Below are 22,821 nucleotides of genomic sequence, written 5' to 3'. Positions count from 1 at the left end.
ATCGAGCGATAACTGCCACAGTGGAGGGGGTCTTTGTTTTCTTTATGGATTATAGTTATGTGGGCCTCTAACGTTTGGGGGGGTAGAGAACCTCCAGTCAGGAGGAAATTACAAAGTGCCTGAAAGTGAGGGGTCAAAACGTCTTTGAAGGTCTTGTAATACGATATAGGGAGTCCATCCGGGCCTGGACTTTTGCCTGAAGGAATGGAGGAAAGGACCTTGCCAATTTCCTCTCTTGATACAGGGGCGACTAGTTGGGAAGCATGCAGGGGACTAATAGAGGGCAGCTTCAGAGTGGACAGGAACTCATCTGTGGCTTGCTCAATAGAGGCTGAACCAGGACGGTCTGGAGTGGGGAGGTTATATAGATCCGCATAAAAAGCACTAAACGCTTTCGCTATATCGTGAGTCGACTTGTGCTTATTGCCTTTCGCATCTAGAATAGCAGGGATAAATGAATCCACGTGACGTTGCTTAGCCATGGCAGACATCAGTTTATTACCTTTGTTCCCATGGGCATAAGCTTTAAACCTGGAGCGGAATATAAGTTTCGCTGATTTGGCGTTGAGCAAGTTTTTCAGTCCCGTCCTGGCCTCCGCTAATTCAGCAGCCACAGCCTGAGCCTGGGTTTGCCTATGGGTCAGTTCAAGACTCGCTATGCGGGACAGCAGGTCATCTACAGCCTTGGAGCGCAACTTCTTAACATGCGAGCCCAGGGAAATTAATTCTCCTCTAACCACCGCCTTATGAGACTCCCACAAGATGGAGGGGGAGGGAGGAGGGTCGCCCACTGCATTAAGAGAGAAGAATTCAGACATAATCCCGGGAGATTCTAGCTGCATTGGCAGGGTCGGAGATCAATGTGTCATTAAGACGCCATATTCTCTCTCGTTTAGGAAGAGCTGTCATAGACACTCGGAGAAATACTGGGGCGTGATCAGATAGCGTAATGTTCCCAATCCTCGTGTCTACCACCTGAGAAATATGGGGGGAGGATAAAAACAAGTAGTCCAACCTATGGAAGGATTTTTTAGCGTTTGAATAAAACGTATAATCCCTTCCAGAGGGATGCATAGTGCGCCACACATCAATAACCCGCAACTTCTTCAGCGCAGTCTTCAGACGTCGCAGAAGTTTGTGGGACAACTCAGACCTCTGAGAGGACGAGTCAAGGCCTGGCTCCATAGTCACATTAAAGTCGCCTCCTAGTATAAGCATGCCCTCACTAAAAGCCTGTAATTGCTCAAGAGTCCGAACGAGCCAGGGGATCTGACCCCTATTAGGGGCATATAAGTTAGCCAAGGTAACAGGCGCGTCAGCGATGTTCCCCTTAACAAACAAGAAGCGACCGTCAGTGTCCGCAAGGACAGCGGAGTGTTTGAAGGGTAGGCGCTTGTGGACGGCCACGCTGACGCCCCTGCTAGCCGAGGCAAAAGAGCTATGAAACCATTGTGGGAATGCGTTTTGGGACAATTTCGGGATCTTCCCTGATTTAAAATGAGTTTCTTGGAGGAATACAACGGAGGCCTCATCTTTCAGTAACAAATAGAGCACCTGAGACCGCTTACATGGCTCGTTCAGACCCCTGGCATTCAGTGAGGCAACTACAACAGAGGCCATAGTGAAGACAGAGGAGGCCTGTCGGCCCAGAGCAAGAGGACATCCAGTCTAGAAAGCCACGGACGGAGTAAGAGGAAGAAAGGGAGGAAAGAGGAGGAGGGGAAAGTCAAAAGAAAAAACATAACAAATGAGACAGTAACACAACCCAAATAACAAAGAATGTCTCCCCATGGACAGGGAGCACGTGACCCCACCCAGCATCTGACACAATGGAGATCCTTTTTCATAGCGGCAAACAGCCGGGATCTATCAGAGGGGGGCTCCTGTGGGGCCACCGGGGGTGGAAAGGAAGGGGGTGAGGGAGAGGACATAATCAGTAACATAACTGACAATAATGCAGACATATAACCCCCGCATAACTAACAGTGCAATCAGTGCTCTAATACACAGCTCGTAACCTGCGTCTCATGCAGGCAAGGTAGTAAAGCATAGGGTCCGGCCCAAAGCCCATGGGAACGGGGCAGTGGGCCAAGACCTAAAATAAGTCCAAATGGACAAACGATGAAACTTCAGCTCAGGCAGAGCCAGACAGAGTTCCTACGTCTTGGGACCCAGCAAAGTCACAGAACATTGAACTCAGTGGAGAGTGAACAAAAGCGCCTTCAGCGCTTCCCGGAGCAAAGTCAGGTAACAGGTGCTTGCGACCGGCCTTTTCCTTGTTTCCCAGCTCTGGAAGGTGAAACTTGCTGCCACGAATCTATACCCGGAGGGGTAGGCAGGGGGTCCCCTTGATCAGCCGGCATCCACGAGAGAACTGTGATGGGTTCAATCCCAAGAGGGCCCCATATTGCTTTCAGGTCTTCCGGGGTCCGCACCGTATACTGCCTCCCATTTTTCAAAATGGCCAGACCGAAGGGATAGAGCCATCGGAATGGCGTAGCTGTGGCTTTAAGGGCCTCTAGGAGCGGCTTCACGATGCGCCTCTTGGCTAAGGTGGAGGGGGCCAGGTCCTGGAAGAAAAGGACTGGGGTCTCACCGTACATGATGCGGTCGGCCTCCCTTCCCGCCTTGAGCAGTGCAGCAGTGTCCACATAGCTTAGGATGCCGCATACTACGTCCCGCGGCGGCTCACCAGGTTTCGGCTTGGGCCTTAAGGCCCTGTGGATGCGCTCGATCACAATCGGAGCTGCTCTCTCAGCTCCCAGCAGGGAGGAGAAAATTTTCCACGCGACTGAATGAAGCGCGTCAATCGCAATATTTTCGGGCAGGCCGCGGATGCGCCGGCTCCGGTTCTCCTGATCCTCTATGCGCATCAGCGCATCGTTTAGCAAGTCTCTGTGGGTTTGCAGGGCTGCGCTGGTCTTACCCTCATGCACCAGGATGGCTTCCTGTGCTAGCTCCAGGGACTCCACACGATTCCCAATCTGCCACAGATCTCCTATTATCTCCTCCAAGTTCTTTTTAAGAGGTGCAAGAGCAGATTCCAGAATGTCCCTGAGATCTGCTTTGGAGAGTGAGGAGCTCTTTCGCAATGGAGCAGTATTATAGTAGTTATATTCTTGTACATAGGAGCAGTATTATAGTAGTTATATTCTTGTACATAGGAGGCAGTATTATAGTAGTTATATTCTTGTACATAGGAGCAGTATTATAGTAGTTATATTCTTGTACATAGGAGCAGTATTATAGTAGTTATATTCTTGTACATAGGAGGCAGTATTATAGTAGTTATATTCTTGTACATAGGAGCAGTATTATAGTAGTTATATTCTTGTACATAGGAGCAGTATTATAGTAGTTATATTCTTGTACATAGGAGCAGTATTATAGTAGTTATATTCCTGTACATAGGGGCAGTATTATAGTAGTTATATTCTTGTACATAGGAGGCAGTATTATAGTAGTTATATTCTTGTACATAGGAGCAGTATTATGGTAGTTATATTCCTGTACATAGAAGCAGTATTATAGTAGTTATATTCTTGTACATAGGAGGCAGTATTATAGTAGTTATACTCTTGTACATAGGAGCAGTATTATAGTAGTTATACTCTTGTACATAGGAGCAGTATTATAGTAGCTATATTCTTGTACATAGGAGCAGTATTATAGCAGTTATATTCTTGTACATAGGAGCAGTATTATAGTAGGTATATTCCTGTACATAGGAAGCAGTATTATAGTAGTTATATTCCTGTACATAGGAGCAGTATTATAGTAGTTATATTCTTGTACATAGGAGCAGTATTATAGTAGTTATATTCGTGTACATAGGGGCAGTATTATAGTAGTTATAGTCTTGTACATAGGAGCAGTATTATAGTAGCTATATTCTTGTACATAGGAGCAGTATTATAGCAGTTATATTCTTGTACATAGGAGCAGTATTATAGTAGTTATATTCTTGTACATAGGAGACAGTATTATAGTAGTTATATTCTTGTACATAGGAGCAGTATTATAGTAGTTATATTCTTGTACATAGGAGGCAGTATTATATTAGTTATATTCTTGTACATAGGAGCAGTATTATAGTAGTTATATTCTTGTACATAGGAGCAGTATTATAGTAGTTATATTCTTGTACATAGGAGCGGTATTATAGTAGTTATATTCGTGTACATAGGGGCAGTATTATAGTAGTTATTTTCCTGTATATAGCAGCAGTATTATAGTAGTTATATTCTTTGTCAATTTTCTTTTTATTGAAAAGAAGCAGACAGCACTTACAAAGTGACCGTACATACTTAGAGCGAGAAGTTACAAACGCAGCAAATAATAGCTTCAAAGGGGATAGGCACATCCCATAGGCATGCACAAGCAGTATGGATAAAAATTGCCTTAGACAGAGACCTATCATGAAGTACATATATTACATCATATTATACACAAATATAGGCCCTTGTGTGTCCCTGCGGGTGTACGCCCTGTGCGTATAGAAATGTGCTTATAAATGTCACTTAGTCTGCAGGGACATTTTTAACCTGATGGTGAACAGCAAGGCAAACGGCCTTACCAAACAAACCAAACCATAAACTGGATCTCTGAGCACAGCTTATGGAAATATGCGAAAACACTGCATTAGGGTAAAGTGTATCAGTACAAGATGATAGGGTCAGATGACCTTTATTGAGCTGTCACAGTGGGTGAGAGACGATAATATAGCCAAGGGTTCCACAGTTTGACATGTTTCTCATGTGTTCTAGATTCCCAACTAGCCAATTCCTCGAGACGCTGTATGTGTTCTACCTTATTCACCCATTGTAGGAAAGTAGGTGGGTCTGTACTGAGCCACCTCTGAGGGATTATTAGCCTCGCAGCCTGGATCAGTTGTGTGGCTAAATTGCTTTTGGAAGGGGATAGCTCTGTAGTGGGCAGCCATAGTAGGACCAACTCTGGAGACAAAGGTATCACCTTGTGCGTAATCAAGTTAATGGTTTTGGATACTGCAGCCCAGAAAGGCTGAATCCTAGGGCAGGACCAGAAAATATGTGAGAGAGTGCCCTCCCCGGTCTCGCATCTCCAACAACGGTCACTAGAACTAAGACCTCTAAGAAACAGCTGTCTTGGTGTCATATACCATTGGGTGAGTACCTTAAAGGAATGCTCTTGAATCTTGACACACCTGGAAAAGCCATGCGAGTGTGCATATAGGCGGAGAACGTCTGTCTCCGAGAAGGTCCTATCTAATTCTGACTCCCAGGTTTTCAAGAATAGGGGGACATCGGTAGCGCTGGGTACATTTAAACCTGAATAGAATAAAGAGATCACTCTTCTGTGCGGTGAGCTGGAGGACAAAAATTTTTCGAACCATGTCTGTTCCTGTTTGTGAGCCAGTTTCCCTAATAAAATCTTGCTGACTAACTTAAAGTCTGCTAAGCCCAGGAAATTGCAGGATCTCACAGCCAAACGCAGAGGGTGGTCAGCCAACAATCCATCTAAGGCATCATCTAGGAGCATCTTGACAGTGAAATCTCTAAGGGCACTCCACGCCGGGGGTGTGTTTGCTAACGTAGGTCTTACAGCATAGGGAGCTAAATCTGCAGGCATGACTAGTGAGGGATTGCCTAATAACCCATGATCTTTGTTGAGTTGCTTAATCACCAGACTCGTGCCTTTGAGCAGCGTATGGTTATGCAGGGATGTGGTGGTCAGACCCCACAGTGCAGCTCTCTGTGGTTGAGAAAGTTGGAGTGTCTCTAAGGCGGTGCCCAACGTAGAGTAATTAGGAACGTGGAGTTGCATCCACCGTCTAAGATGGATTGCCTGGTAATACAACTGCACGTCCGGCAGTGCAAACCCTCCCTGAGTTTTCCTCAAGATTAGTCTGCTATGCGCTATCCTAGCTCCCTCCCCCCCCCCCCCCCCCCCCACAGGTAAGTAGAAAACAATCTCCGTATCTGTGTAAAAAATGAGGAGGGGAGGAAGACAGGCAGCATCTGCATGACATAAAGTATTTTAGGTAGCACAAAGGCCTTCAGCAGGTTCTTTCTCCCCATCCAGGAGGTGTATGGAATGCGGAGAGGGCCCAATAAGCGTTGTACTTCAGACAAGAGGGGGGTATAATTCAGTTGGAAAATGTTTTTCAGATCAGACGGGATCTTAACTCCCAGGTATGTAATGTGGGAAGTCTGCCATAGGAAGGGTGTCGTGGCTTTAAGGGAGGACACACTTTTTGACGGAGCTGTGATGTTCATGGCCTCCGACTTGGTGTAATTCACTTTGTAGTTAGAGACTTTACCGAATAAGTCAAATAGAGAGAGGAGATGCGGGAAGGCCTCGACCGGCTTGGAGACCATTACCAAAAGGTCATCAGCATAAGCGACATTGGTGTATTCAATTGTATCATTCTTGGCTCTAACACCTCTTATACCAGGGTGGTCTCTAATGGCTTGTAGGAGGGTCTCCATTACTAATATATATAGAGCGGGGGATAATGGGCAGCCCTGTCAGGTGCCATTATGTATGGGGAAAGAAGGCGATAAGGTGCCATTTACTCTAATTTTAGCACTCGGATTGGTGTATAGGGTCATAATAGCCTTTTGAAATTGTTCAGGGATACCAAACCTCTGCAATGTCTTCCCCATGAATTTGCAGTTCACCCGGTCGAAGGCCTTCTCCGCATCAACGCTCAGAAAAGTCAGAGGTGTACCTTGCTTCCTTGCCCACTGAATGGCCGTAACGACTCTGCAGGAGTTATGGTTCCCCTCTCTTCCCGGTACAAAACCGGCTTGATCAGGGTGGATCAGTTTAGGTAGAAAGGAGCGAAGACGAGAAGCCAAGATTTTGGCCCAAATCTTTATATCGACATTCAGGAGAGATATGGGCCTGTAACTCCCGCAGAGCGTGTGGTCCTTCCCAGGTTTAGGCAGGATTGTCACTGTAGCTTCTAGAGATTGGGTAGGAAGGCGTCCACCTGTGAGAAGAGAATTACACCAATTCGTGAGCTGCGAGCATAAAATACTAGCAAATTTCCTGTAGTACCCCACTGGAAATCCATCCGGTCCAGGGCATTTCCCCATGGGCATTGACTTCAGGATTTTCTTTACTTCCTCTTCAGTAACTGGGACAGTCAGTAAGGATCCCTCTTCCCTGCTAAGGTGAGGCAAATCTAAGTTAGACAGAAAATCATCTAGCACAGAATCTGTAGTTCGGTCTGAGCGATTAGTAATATTATCTAGCCCGTACAGGTCTTGATAGAATTTCTGGAATTCCTTAGCTATGTCTGCCGTTCTATGCAGAGATTTTCCATCTGTGGATTTTATGTTAGGAATGTACATAGAGTCTTTCCTTTGCTTGACAAGAGCTGACATCAACTTCGAGCCTCGATCCCCATGAGAGAAAAACCGGAACTGCGCATATTGATACGCTCTAGCATGGCATATATTTAGATGGTCTTTCAGTTTCGCTCTCAGGAGGAGGAGCTCCTGTTGAGCCTGTAAGGCTCTAGATCTTTTATGGAGAGTTTCAATCGCTGTAATCCGTTTAAGTAGGGATTGTAATGTTTGCTGCCTTTCCCTTTTAATTTTGCAACCCAGTGCTATGAATTCCCCCCTCATGACAGATTTATGTGCTTCCCACACAGTTGTTAAAGGAACATCTGGGGTTAAATTCTCCTCAAAAAACCACAACAGCCTCCGTGACAGTGCATCCACCACCTCCCTCTTATCCATTAAGGTCTCATTAAGTCTCCATTGTTTACTTTGGGAGGGTAGACTGGAGATGTGTATAACCACCGAAACAGGAGCATGATCCGAAATTGTAATAGGGTCGATCACTGCCTGCTCAACCATGTCAGTACAGGAGTTCGAAATCAGGAGGTAGTCTAATCTTTTATACACATTAGGGGGGGCAGAGAAAAAGGTATAGTCCCTGTCTGTGGGATGTACTAAGCGCCAGGCATCAGTCAAGTTAGCGTCTGAAATGCACAAATTAATACAGCCCAGAGTTTTCTGTGTTTGCTGAGTGGACCCGTCTGAGGTATCAATACTGGGGTTTAGGGCCACATTAAGGTCCCCGCCAACAATACAGATCCCCTCAGCAAAGGCCTTAAAAGCTTGAAACGTCTGCGAGATCCAAGCTTTCTGACCCCTGTTGGGGCTGTAAAGGCTCGCTAGGGTTACAGGTTGGGTGCCTATTGTCCCCTTTACAAAAACAAATCTGCCCTCTGCATCTGACTGTGTGGCTGTCATTGTAAACGGTACGCGTTTGGCAATGGCGATACCGACCCCTCGTTTGGCCTTATCAAAGGTGCTAAGGAACCAATTATTGAAGTAACCCTTCTGGAGAGTGGGAACGTTCTCGGATCGGAAGTGCAGCTCTTGAAAGAAGCATATGTCCGTGCGAGACTTCTTTAATAAACGTAAGACTTGCGATCTTTTTTGTGGAGTATTAAACCCTCTTACGTTAAAAGATGTGCATTTAATCAGTGACATCTCACATGTACATATGGACCCACCAACAGCAGCCTAACATCTTGTGCAAAAGAGATCTAAAACCGTAAATAACTCGAGTATAACTATTGTCCCTTGCAGAACGTAGGAACATGGCCACGTAACAAAACTTGGGGGGGATACATCTGACAACTCCCAATAAGGAGCATACAGTCAGTATGCCGTCCACCCAGTTAGTGCGCTGACACCAGGCCTGCGCTAGTGTACCCCTGATGTAAGACATGTGGGGGGGATCTAAGATCAAATACCGATCCTAGCATCCAGCAGATCCTGCTAACCTGGTGCAGCACTATGGAATCATTAATTAACATAACCCATTATATGAAACCCTAAACATTCTGGTAACATGACATGGGGAATACATGTAGAGTGCAGGGGACCGGAGCAAGACAGAGGCATACAAAACAGGTTGAGCATGTATAACTCTGTCAAATACCACACAATATAGCCAAGTAATACTTGCTAGGTAGAAAGTGGAAGTGTGGAATCGCTTCTGTCCTCGCATATCACTCACGGAGACAAACTGACAAGCGACCGGGGTGAACCCCTAAGTCGCAGAGTTCATGTGTTTCTGAAACCAGGACCCATCTTCTTCTTCGGCATGGCTTTGGACCACCGCTGTACTCCTGGTAGATCTGGTAGCGGTATCCCGGTCTCCGCCGAGGGCAGCCACGATGGGATGTCCAGTGGGGTGGTTTGGAGTAACTCCCAGGCCGCAGCTAGATCCTTTGGGACACGTATGGTGCACCTCCTGCCCCCGACCGCAAACGTTAGGCCAAAGGGGAACAGCCATTTATATGGTGTCTTGATGTGCCGCAGGTGGTCTGTAAGGGGTCGGAGGACTCTCCTTTTGTTCAGCGTCGTTGGCGCTAAGTCCTGGAACAACAGGATCGTGGCCCCCTCGTAGGTGAGATCTTTTTGCTCCCTGGCTGCTCTCAGCAAGGCCGCCGTGTCTGTGTACTTCAGCAGGCCACAGATGACATCTCTAGGATTTTCGTTATCCTTAGGTTTCGGTCTGAGCGATCAGTGTATACGTTCAATTTCAATATTTGTTGCGCTCTCTGTACCCAGAAGGATGGCAAAGATGGCGGCTGCCGCCTCAGGTAAGTCCTCGTGTGGGATCAGTTCCGGTATGCCGCGCAGCCGAATATTTTTCCGCCTGCTGCGGTTCTCCTGATCTTCGATGAGGGAGAAGGCTGTGTCTAAGGAGTCCATACAGGCCACGGTGTTTTCACCCAGAGAGCGGGTAAAAGAGAGTATGGCTGCTTGGTTTCCTTCTAGTGCCTCCACGCGGTGTCCGATCTGTTTAATGTCAGACTTGATCTCCTGAAGGTCATGCAGCACTGGTGCTATGGCCGATGAGAGGGCCTGTTGAAGAAACCTCCTGGATATAGGCGCTATGCCTGTGAGCTGAGGCCCATCGTCAAGGCCTCCAGTAGCGCCGTCAGTGTCCTGTGACCAGTTGTCTGGTTCATGCGGCGCCATCTTGGACGCCCCGCTCACAGCGCCGGAGGGCTTCTTGTTCAAGTACTTCTCCATGTCCGAGACCCCTCGATCTGGCTTCGGAGAATCGGTTTTGTCTTTAGGGATGTATTTGCCAACTTTCCCCATACTTTGTTGGGCTGTAGTGCGAAATATACCAGGTTGCAGGATTGCATGGAGAGGAGCTGCTCCTACATGCATCTGCTCAGGTCAGCAGTCAGACTCCGCCCCCCTAGTAGTTATATTCTTGTACATAGGGGCAGTATTATAGTAGTTATATTCTTGTACATAGGAGGCAGTATTATAGTAGTTATATTCTTGTACATAGGAGGCAGTATTATAGTAGTTATATTCTTGTACATAGGAGCAGTATTATAGTAGTTATATTCTTGTACATAGGAGGCAGTATTATAGTAGTTATATCCTTGTATATAGGGGCAGTATTATAGTAGTTATATTCTTGTACATAGGAGGCAGTATTATAGTAGTTATATTCTTGTACATAGAAGCAGTATTATAGTAGTTATATTCTTGTACATAGGAGCAGTATTATAGTAGTTATATTCTTGTACATAGAAGCAGTATTATAGTAGTTATATTCTTGTACATAGGAGGCAGCATTATAGTAATTATATTCCTGTACATAGGAGCAGTATTATAGTAGTTATATTCCTGTACATAGGAGGCAGTATTATAGTAATTATATTCTTAACCATATTTATTTTTATTGAAAGAAAAATCAAGGCCAAGGCCCACACATGACATTACAATGGTGACAGTAGGACTCAAAATAGTAATCAAGCATACATATCATGTGTAAACAATACAAGCTATCATTGCCATTAATCAGAAACTGACATCAAAAAAGGAAAAAGAGGGGGAAAGAGGGAACAATCAGGAGGGAAAGGAAGGAAGGGACACAAGGAAGTGAAAACTTCTGCTCTATTATATAAAGTTTCTATGAGCTTTCCATGGAGACCACAATTTTAAGAAGCGAGAGCGTGAGTTATTTTCCCAATGCGCAAGCTGCTCAAAACGGTAGATCTGGTCCACCTTATCCGTCCACATAAGAAGAGTCGGTGGGGAGTCATTCTTCCACAAAAAGGAATAAGTAATTTAGCCGCTGTAAGCAGCATTGTTGGAAGGTCATGTTTGGCAGGGGTGAGAGAACCATTAGGGCACCATAACAAGACAAGCTTAGCGTCCAGAGTAATCTTAGTATTACATACTTGGTTGACTAATGCCTCAATTGACTTCCAGAACGGTTGGATCTTCTGGCAGAACCACCAAATATGTGACAAAGAGCCAGTGCCTGTGCCGCATCTCCAACACGTTTCTGGGACTTCCAGGTTTAGTTTATGTAAGAACTCAGGTGTTTTGTACCACCTACTAAGGAGCTTAAAGGAATTCTCCTGAATCCTCACACAACGGTTGAAGCCGTGTGAATGAGCCAGGACAAAGGCTTTTTCCGGCTCTGTAAGGGTCAGAGAGAGCTTCCGTTCCCAGGAGACCATATAACTGAGCTCCGGGGGTAAGGAGGAAAGTAATTCTTTATACATCTGGGATAATGGCCTGAGGGGGGGTTTAGTAGCCAAAACCTTCTTCTCAAGCCAGGAGGGGGAACTATTACCCGTAAAGGGTCCAATACACACTCTAGTATCCCTTTGGAAATCCGCTAGATGGAAAAAGGGTGCGGCTTTAACCTCAGGGAGGTCTATTACTGAATCCCAGTTTAAACTACCATCCGGGAGAAGGACATCCCGCAGAGAAGTGTCAGCGAGCTTAGACCAAATCCCGGAGGGGTTTAACACAGAAGGGTGGATGTGGCTTTGAAGTAGTTTAAGGGGCATACAAGGATTAGGGAAATTAAAAATTCGGGACTGAACCATTTTGGACCACTCCACCAACATACCCTTCCAAACCGGAGATGAGTAGTAGTGATTGGTTGAGATAGGCCTAATACCCCACAAAGTAAGCAGTTCTTGGTTAGTAAGCAGTACATTCTCAAGACGGGAGCAAAGGGAGTTTGATTGGCGAGACATAGTGGCTACACATCTACAGAGTTGTACAGCAGTATAATAAAGCTTCACATCTGGCATCCCAAAGCCTCCGAACCTCCTATCTCTTGTAAGAACAGAATAAGCAATACGAGGTGATTTGCCATTCCAGAGGAAGCGTGTTAATACCCTACGAATTTCAGTGAAGTATGAGTTTGGTAACCAAATAGGGAGGGATTGCAGCAAGTACAGAAATTTGGGAAGGATAAAGGTCTTAATGTAATTCTTTCGTCCTACCCAGGAGATAAATGGAAGTTTCAAATTTTGTAGATGTGTGCGAACAGTTTGCAGGAGCGGCATATAGTTAAGAGAGGCCAGATCCTGGACATTGGCCGATATATGAGTCCCCAAATACGCAATGTCTCTGGGGGCCCAAGTGAATGGAGTAGCACGCTTAAGAGCATTGATCACCGCTTGTGGGCAGGAGATGTTAAGTGCCATGGATTTCCCATAGTTAATTTTAAAATTGGATACAAACCCAAAGTCTTCAAATATGTTCAGTAATTTAGGCAAGGCCTCCCTAGGATTGGAGGTCATGACTAAAAGGTCATCCGCGAATGCTGCAGTAACATGCGTATAGGAACCGATCTGTAGGCCTTTAATATCTGGGTCCACTCTAATTTTACATAAGAGGGTCTCCATCACTAATATGAATAGTGCAGGAGAGAGGGGGCACCTTTGCCTCGTCCCATTGGTGATGCGAAATGGTGGTGACAATGTGCCGTTAACTTTGACCATGGCAGAGGGGGACGAATATAAAGTATAAATAGCTGTAATGAACTGGTCTGGGAGGCCAAACCTCGCCAGGGTCCGCGACATAAAATGCCAGCTGACCCTGTCGAAGGCCTTTTCCGCATCGGTAGTAACCAGCACTAAGGGCTTAGAGGATCTTTTAGCCCAATTTACAAGATGAAGAAGCCGTACCATGTTTTCCGACCCCTGTCTGCCATGGACAAAGCCTACTTGTTCTTCATGAACAATGTCAGGTAGAACATCTTGAAGCCTAGTAGCCAAGATCTTCGCCCACCACTTCACATCATTATTGAGCAAAGAGATCGGCCTATAGTTACTGCAGCAAGTCGGATCCTTATTCTCCTTATGTAGGACAGTAATGTGCGCCAATAAGGAGTGTGGAGCAAGAGATCCTCCAGTAAGAAGGTAATTGCACAAATCCCTGAAACGGGGAATTAAAACGTCCTTAAAGGACTTGTAATAGGTGATGGAGAAACCATCTGGGCCCGGACTTTTGCCCGAAGGGATGGACATGAGCACCTTATGAATCTCAGAGTCAGTAATGGGTCTAGTCAGCTGAGATGCCTTGGTTGAGGATATAGAGGGAAGATCTAGAGTCTGCAAAAACTTATCTGTGGCATCTGAGAGATCACTGGCAGTAGCCCCATTAGGGGAAGGTCAATTATATAAAGCTTCATAAAAGGCGCAGAATGCCTTGGCGATGTCTGGGGTGGATTTGTGTATTTTACCTCTGGGGTCCTTAATAGAGGAAACAAAGGAGTCAGAGAACTGCTTCTTGGCAATGGCTGACATCAGTCTGTTTCCTCTATCCCCATGCGCATAGGCTTTAAATCGTGAGCGTAGGACCAGTTTTGCGGAAGTGACATTTAATAGGTTTTTTAGGCGCACTCTAGCTTCAGTAAGTTCAGTCAGGGAGCGCTTAGTCTGTGATTCCTTGTGAGAGGATTCAAGGCGAGCAATCGTCTCTAGCAAAACATCTAAGGCCTGCGTTCTCTGCTTCTTCACATGAGCTCCTAATGCGATAAGTTCCCCCCTTAGTACTACCTTATGGGATTCCCATAATATGGAGGGAGAAGGAGGGGAGTCTGGTGTATCGTTAAGTGCAAAAAATTCGGAAATCGAGGCCTTGATTTTGCAAGCGTGGGTGGGATCCAAAATCAAGGTGTCGTTGAGACGCCATAAGCGTTCTTTTCTCTGTGGTCCGGACAGGGAGAAGTTAACAATAACAGGAGCGTGATCGGATAGCGTGATACTACCAATCCGGGCCCCAGAGACATTATGTATATGCGAATCAGACAGGAACAAATAATCTAATCTGTGAAAAGATACCTTGGCATGTGAATAATATGTATAATCTCGGCCATTGCGGTTCATAGTACGCCAAACATCCAGGACCTTCAATTTTCTCAGGGAAGTTTTAAGCCTTTTCAAGAGACTATAAGACACAGACGGTCTACCCACTGAGGTGTCCACCGCCGGTTCTAGGGCAACATTAAAGTCGCCCCCTAAAACTAACAATCCATCGGAGAAAGATGATAGTAAAGCAAGGGTCTGAACGAGCCATGGTACTTGGCCTCTGTTAGGTGCATGTAGATTGGCGAATGTAACTGGCGAATCGCCCAGTACACCCTTCACAAAAATGTACCTACCCTCAGGATCCGCAGAAATAGCGGTGTGCTTAAAGGGAAGGTTTTTGTGTACAGCAACACTAACTCCTCTACTGGCAGAGTCATGTGTACTATGAAACCACTGAACAAATTTCTTAGGAGGAAGATTGGGGATTTTACCTGTTCTAAAATGAGTCTCCTGCAGAAAAGCCACTGAGACTTTATCCCTCAGAAGGAGAGAGATGGTTTGAGACCTTTTGCATGGCTCGTTCAGCCCATGAACATTTAGTGAGGCGACTACAATGGAAGACATATCAGCACATGTTCAAGGGAGAAATAGCGCAAGATACCCATGAAAGTGTCAAAGAGCAGAGTGGGGAAAAGGAGGGGAGGGGAACATAAAAAATAAAGTAAGGCAAATAACAATCAACATGTTAAACTGGCAATAAACCAGCTCAGACAAAGAACTCGTCTAAGGTGGAGTGAGTGCTTCACCTATCACCATCCAAGACAGGGTTGGACTGGCGAGGGGGCAAGTAAAGCACCTTATGGTCTACAACAAAAAAGACCAACAACAAAAAATACGTCCAGCATCAGTATCTATCCGGTCATTACCCTTCAGGTGGGGAACAAAGTTCTCAATCCAGATATAGCGTCCAGCATAAGACAAAGAAGCGTTGCACTTCTATCATGACATCATATTCCAAACAATGAGCATGGAGGAGTAAACCAGGTCCAAAAAATAGGAAAAGAGGCCAGGGTCGTCTCTAGCAAATATTCAAACTGAAGGATGAAAAACAAACATCTCCAAACCTGAAGAAGACAGCGACAGCACAGGTTTACTGCCTTAGCTGAGAAAGACAGAGATCAGGTGGGGGCCTTCTCCAACTTGCCTCTTCCCGGGCGCTCCGGTCTGCCTGATGAGGCCTTCTGCCAGGCTGAGACACGAGGTGGAACAGGCAGGGGGCCATCTTGGTCGGCTGGCAACCATGAAGGAATATCCACAGGAGGGACATCCAGTGAACTCCAAACCGAAGCGAGATCTGCAGGAGACCGTACGGTAAGTAATTTACCGTTTCTGGAGACAGCAAGTCCAAAGGGGTACAGCCACCTAAATGGAGTAGATGTTTTCCTCAGGACATCCAGGAGGGGCTTTAGCAAGCGTTGTTTCGCCAAGGTGGATGGCGCCAGATCCTGGAACATCTGGAATGGGGTGCCTTCATATTCAAGTATCTCCATCTCTCGTTGTTTTTTCAAGAGGGCCGCAGTGTCCACATAACTCAACAGGCCGCAAATCACGTCACGTGGAGGTTCTTGAGGCTTAGGTCTGGGGCGCAGCGCCCTGTGTATCCGCTCCACCACTATTCCCGCCGCTCTGTCGGGATCAAGCAGCATGGAGAAAATTTTGCGTGCCACTGACGGTAGGGCCTCGGCCGCAATCGATTCTGGTAGGCCACGAATTCGAATGTTGCGCCTGCGGCTACGGTTCTCCTGGTCTTCAAGCTTTAAGAAAGCATCATTCAATAAGGCCTTGTGAGCCGCCAGCACCTCCGATGCTTTACCTTCATAAGTCATGATGGATTCTTGCGCTGCCTCTAACGTGACCAACCTCTGACCCAGATGCCTCAGGTCATCCTTTATATCCCATAGGTCCTGTTTAATGGGCGAGAGGGCTGATTCCAGGACACGTCGGAGAGTCCGCTCTGAAATAGGTGGGTCTCTGGGTCTCCTGTCTGAGATATCGGAGCCGCTGCACGCATCGGAGAGGTCTCCCATATTGGAGTCATGAGCAACAGATTCCGCCATATTGGGGCCTTTCTGTGCCACAAGTCTCTGCGTTTTCCGAAGAAACTTCTCCATCTCCGGCTGTTTGGAATGTCGCGGGGTCGTCTCTGCACTTCCTCTGATCTTATCTTTGCCAGGTTTCCCCATAATAAGGCAAAATTATAGGCTTAATTAGGGCAAATGAGCCAGAATGCTGGAGGAGCTCAATTGTGTGCGGCCATTCAGCAGCGTGGCTAGGCTCCGCCCCCCCTATAGTAATTATATTCTTGTACATAGGAGGCAGTATTATAGTAGTTATATTCCTGTACATAGGAGCAGTATTATAGTAGTTATATTCTTGTACATAGGAGCAGTATTATAGTAGTTATATTCTTGTACATAGGAGGCAGTATTATAGTAGTTATATTCTTGTACATAGGAGCAGTATTATAGTAGTTATATTCTTGTACATAGGAGCAGTATTATAGTAGTTATATTCTTGTACATAGGAGGCAGTATTATAGTGGTTATATTCCTGTACATAGGAGGCAGTATTCAAGTAGTTATATTCTTGTACATAGGAGCAGTATTATAGTAGTTATATTCTTGTACATAGGAGCAGTATTATAGTAGTTATATTCTTGTACATAGGAGCAGTATTATAGTAGTTATATTCTTGTACATAGGAGCAGTATTATAGTAGTTATATTCTTGTACATAGGAGGCAGTATTATAGTAGTTATATTCTTGTACATAGGAGCAGTATTATAGTAGTTATATTCTTGTAACAACAACTAAACCAAGAGGGTGTGGACCACTTAAACTTACAGAACAGGCTTCCAATGTGCAGAAGTGTGTGAATCCTGTCCACTGTTATGGCTTCTGTACATAATATCAGTACAAGATCTGAGCATCAGGAGCTTTATGAAACCGATATACATGAAGGAGCAGATTATTACAAGCAATGTTCCTAGCAGTCTCCTTACTTTAAGTTCTTTGCAATATATTGATTTGCCCCCGAAGCCTTATTGATACACATGCAGTCCGTTCATCAGCTGCACACTGAGGATGAAAGCCTTGTCTCCTGCATGACTCTACCGCTGTGCGCAAATTTAGCTCCAGAAAGACATGGGGTGATGGGTTTTGAGGAGATTAAGTATCTGCACAGAGCCCTGACCTTAGCCTTATACAACTCCTTTGGTCATTAATAAGCAGGTCCTGGAAGATCTCTTTAATGGCTCATGCATATGACTGTAGCTGGTTTTGCGGTCCACAAATTGCGGAACCGCAAAACATGGATATCGGCCATATGTTCTACATTTTGCCTAGCAGAACATCCTGCCCTCTATAGAACAGTTATGTCCGTATCGGTAAAACAGACAAGAATAGGACATGTTCTATGTTTTTGCGGGGCCGCGGAATGGAACTATGGATACGGACCGCACACGGTGTTGCGGCCCCATTGAAGTGAATGGATCTGCATCCGACCTACACAACCTGCGGATTGGATTAGCTCCTGTCCTGTGGGGCCTCATGGTCGTATGTTACACCTCTGGATGTGTGGAAGTTGATGAAGCACCGAGAGACATTGACAATGACTGTGATTTATTTATATGACTGGACGTCTATTTCTTAAACCTATAAATCAAGAAGTAAAAAAAAGAGAATTGAGATGATTCCATCAAACGATAAACCTGATCCTGTAGAATCTTGGGGAAATAGCAAAATCAGCAAATCAACCTTGTGTCGTCATAAAATGATACACAACAAATAGCAAGATCCCAAATATCAAACCCGTACGATAGAAGGATTTCATACCCGTGGTATATGGAACAGATGGCCACTAGGTGGCGCCCTGACCTATTGAATGACCATGATAGCTACATCTCTGCACACTATTCACACTTACTGAACAGACAATGTCCATTTTAAAGGGGATTTCCTAAAAAAAAATAACTTTCAGGACCTGTCAACCAGACTTGACCTATCTCATCCCATTCTTAGGACCAGTAAAAGCCGCAGGGATGAATCCAAGAAGATCAGACTTTTGATATATTTATTGCATTGTTGCTTTCTGCGTCCTATATGGGCGCTGCTTGTGTACTAACCAGGCGGTGCACGTACATTGTATGGTTGCCGTATGCAGAGTGTGTTCTTGGGCGCTGTACATGTTCAATGTATCATATCATATAAGTGTCATGAGTGTGCAAGGTGCATTGTACGCTCTGCCTCCGAGTCCGCAGTATATTGGTTTTCTATGTGCAGTAAATGAGCCGTGCTTATGTGGTGTATGGGGGCCTTATGGGTGTTGCATCTGTCTTTTGGATCCTATATATGTGAAGCAAGTGTATTATATGGGTGCTGTATGTGAGCATTGTATGTGACTTTATACAACTTGTATTACATGTATATTGTATGTTTGCTAAATATGCATTTACAGCTGCTGACTGTGTATTGTATGTATATTGCATGTGTACTGCGTGTGCGCTATATGTACAGACAGAATGTATACTGTATGGGTGCTGTATGCATGTTTTATGAGTGCTACTTGGGTATAGCATAGGGGTGCTCCGTGTGTACTTATGGGTAGCTTAGGTGTGTGTCATGTGTATTGTATGTCTACTATATATGCTGCCTGTCTATTTTATGGGTGTTTTATGTGCATGCGTGCTATGTGTGTATATCATATGTACTGTATGTGTGGTACATGTGTACTGTATGTGCACATAATATGAATCTCGTGTGTGCTGAATGCACATGATACTAGTGCTGTATGTGTATTACTTGTGGTCTACCTATAAATTGTATGGTTGCTCCATGTGTATTGACGCTATGTGTGTGTGTGTTGTATGTGTGCTTACTCTTCATTTATAGGAGGCTTATGTGTGTGTCATGTGTATTATTGTAGGTCTCATGGCTACTATAGATACGCTGTATGTGTATTGTGTAGGTGTTGCGCGTTTACATCATATGTTTTGTGCTCCATGTGTATTGTAGGGGTTCTCTATATGTACCGTATGGGTGGGTATATTGTACATGTGTATTGTAGGGGTGCTATATGTGTATTTATGCAGTGGAGTAACTAGAACTGACTGGGCCCCACAGCAAATTTTTAAATGGGACCCCCTCCTCAGATGCAGCTCTCACTCCTGAGACTAGTCAAGATGGCTCTCTCAGACCAGGCCTGGCAGCCGCTCCATCCAAATCCTACGTGTATATACTGTCATTGTATAATACTCTCGAGGGGCCCTAAAAATAGCATCTTTCAGTCCTACTGAATTCGGGCCCCATAGTGGCCACTTCCACTATGTACCATTGCCCATGTCCCTTCCGCTGCCCCCTCACCTCTCTTCCCGGTGCTGCCTGAGGCAGCAGCCTCATTGGTGGTGCGCCCCTGGCCATATGTGTATAGTAGGGGTGCTCCATGTATATTGTATGGGTGCTATATGTGTATTGTAGGGGTGCTCTGTGTGTATTTATGGGTGCCATATGTGTAACATAGTACATAAGGCCGAAAAAATACATTTGTCCATCCAGTTCGGCCTGTCATCCTGCAAGTTGATCCAGAGGAAGGCAAAAAATAACCTGTGAGGTAGAAGCCAATTTTCCCCACTTTAGGGGAATAAAAAATTCCTTCCCGACACCAATCAGGCATCAGAATAACTCCCTGGATCAGCGACCCCTCTCTAGTAGCTATAGCCTGTAATATTATTACACTCCAGAAATACGTCCAGGCCCCTCTTGTATAGAAGGGTTGCTGCATGTACAGTCATGTGAAAAAATTAGGACACCCTTTGAAAGCATGTGGTTTTTTGTAACATTTTTAATAAAAGGTTATTTCATCTCCGTTTCAACAATACAGAGAGATTAAAGTAATCCGACTAAACAAAGAAAACTGAAGAAAAGTCTTTTCAAGATCTTCTGTAAATGTCATTCTACAAAAATGCCTATTCTAACTGAGGAAAAAGATAGGACACCCTTGCCCCTAATAGCGAGTGTTACCTCCTTTGGCTGAAATAACTGCAGTGAGACGGTTCTTGTAGCCATCTACCAGTCTTCGACATCGGTCTGAGGAAATTTTACCCCACTCCTCAATGCAGAACTTTTTCAGCTGTGAGATGTTTGAGGGGTTTCTTGCACGTACAGCCCTTTTCAAGTCACCCCACAGCATCTCAATGGGATTCAAATCTGGACTTTGACTTGGCCATTCCAGGACTCTCCATTTCTTCTTTTTCAGCCAATCTTTGGTTGATTTACTAGTATGTTTTGGGTCATTGTCATGTTGCATGGTCCAGTTCCGCTTCAGCTTTAATTTTCTAACTGATGGTCTCACATGTTCTTCAAGCACCTTCTGATACACAGTAGAATTCATTGTGGATTCTATGATGGTGAGCTGACCAGGTCCTGCTGCAGCAAAGCAGCCCCAAACCATGACACTTCCACCTCCATGCTTCACAGTTGGTATGAGGTTCTTTTCTTGGAATGCTGTGTTTGGTTTACGCCAAACATGTCCTCTGCTGTTGTGTCCAAATAATTCAATTTTGGACTCATCTGTCCAAAGAACATTATTCCAGAAGTCCTGGTCTTTGTCAACTTTATCTCTGGCAAATGTCAGTCTGGCCTCGATGTTTCTCTTTGAAAGCAAAGGTTTCCTCCTTGCACACCTCCCATGCAAGTTAAACTTGTACAGTCTCTTTCTGATTGTAGAGGCATGTACTTCTACATCAACAGTAGCCAGAGCCTGCTGTAGTTCTCGAGATGACACTTTAGGGTTTTTGGAGACCTCTTTTAGCATCTTGCGGTCTGCTCTTGGGGTGAACTTGCTGGGGCGACCAGTCCTGGGCATGTTGGCAGTTGTTTTGAAAGCCCTCCACTTGTAGACTATCTTCCGGACAGTGGAATGGCTGATTTCAAAATCTTTTGAAATCTTTTTAAATCCCTTTCCAGACTCATAGGCTGCTACAATCTTTTTTCTGAAGTCCTCTGACAGCTCTTTTGCTCTCACCATGGTGCTCACTCTCACTTCAACAGTCAGGAGCAGACCAAACTAAATGTCTGAGGTTTAAATAGGGCAAGCCTCATTCAACATGCAGAGTAACGATCTACTAATTATGTGCACCTGGTGTGATATACCTGTGTGAGATCTGAGCCAATTTAAGAGGGAATACATGTGAGGGTGTCCTATCTTTTTCCTCAGTTAGAATAGGCATTTTTGTAGAATGACATTTACAGAAGATCTTGAAAAGACTTTTCTTCAGTTTTCTTTGTTTAGTTGGATTACTTTAATCTCTCTGTATTGTTGAAACGGAGATGAAATAACCTTTTATTAAAAATGTTACAAAAAACCACATGCTTTCAAAGGGTGTCCTAATTTTTTCACATGACTGTATATTGTATGGGTGCTATATGCAGTGTCGGACTGGGGTACTTAGGGCCCACCAGTGTAACTCATTCTGGGGGCCCACCTTAGGGCTCCTGCGCACTAACTTATTTTTTCCCCATGTCTGTACCGTTCCCTTCACTTCAATGCGGCCGAAAAAAAAAAAAAAAGACTCTGTGTGCATTCCGTGTCTGTATGTCCGCATGGCCGTTCTGCAGAATGATAGAACATGTCCTATTATTGTCCACATTACAGACGGTTCTATTAGAGGCCGTTCTGTTCCGCATAATGTGGAATGCACACACCCGGTATCCATGTTTTGCGGATCCGCAATTTGCAGACTGCAGAACATCCAACGGTCGTGTTCATGAGCCCTTACAGTGATAGCAGAAATATTACAGGTGAAGTATGATGGCGGACAGTCACAGCAACATGCACAGACACACATGTGGCAGAATTCACACATATGGCTATCCTGCACTTCAGTCAGTCAGAGACACAGGCAGCGCACACCAATCACTCATTGGACACATGTGGCACACAAGACACTAATACGTGGCTCACATGCCACTGATGTATATGTCACATGCTGCACATACACCACTGATACATAGAACATATATAGCACACACCAATCACACATAGGAAACACGCAGTGCACACACCAAGACATTGATGCCTAACCCTATTAAGTGTAGCACAAAGGGGTTAAAGGGTTTGTCTCACTTCAGTAAATGGCATTTATCATGCAGTTAATACAAGGCACTTACTAATGTATTGTGATTGTCCATATTGCCTCCTTTCCATCACATTATACACAGCACGTATCCGCGGTTATTACCACCATGTAATCCAGCAGCGGTGGCCGTGCTTACACACTATAGGTAAAGGTGTTGGCCTATGCGCACTTCCAGCCTTTGCCTGACACGGTGGTCATGCAGCGTCCCACATACGTATGTGTGTAAAAGGGACACTTTAAACATCTGCCTATTTATCTAATGTATTTGCAATGTATGGTATTTCCTATTATCAGGCTGGCAATGTCATTACACCCATTTGCCCCTAGGTGGTGCTGGCGCCACATAATATATATAGCTTGGGGTGTGTTAGAACAGTAAGTGAAGGAGTGTATTGTAGTGAAGGAAAGAAAAAAGCAAGTTTATGGAGGAGAGAAACAGGCCTTATCCACGATGTAGCTGTCACGGAAGGTGTACAGGAAACAAGAAAACACAAAATGAATATACGACTGACTGGATCCAAAACTA

The sequence above is a fragment of the Bufo gargarizans genome, chromosome 3 (genome assembly GCF_014858855.1).
Source record: "Bufo gargarizans isolate SCDJY-AF-19 chromosome 3, ASM1485885v1, whole genome shotgun sequence".
Lineage (NCBI taxonomy): Eukaryota > Metazoa > Chordata > Amphibia > Anura > Bufonidae > Bufo > Bufo gargarizans.
This window is presented reverse-complemented; position numbering follows the sequence as displayed.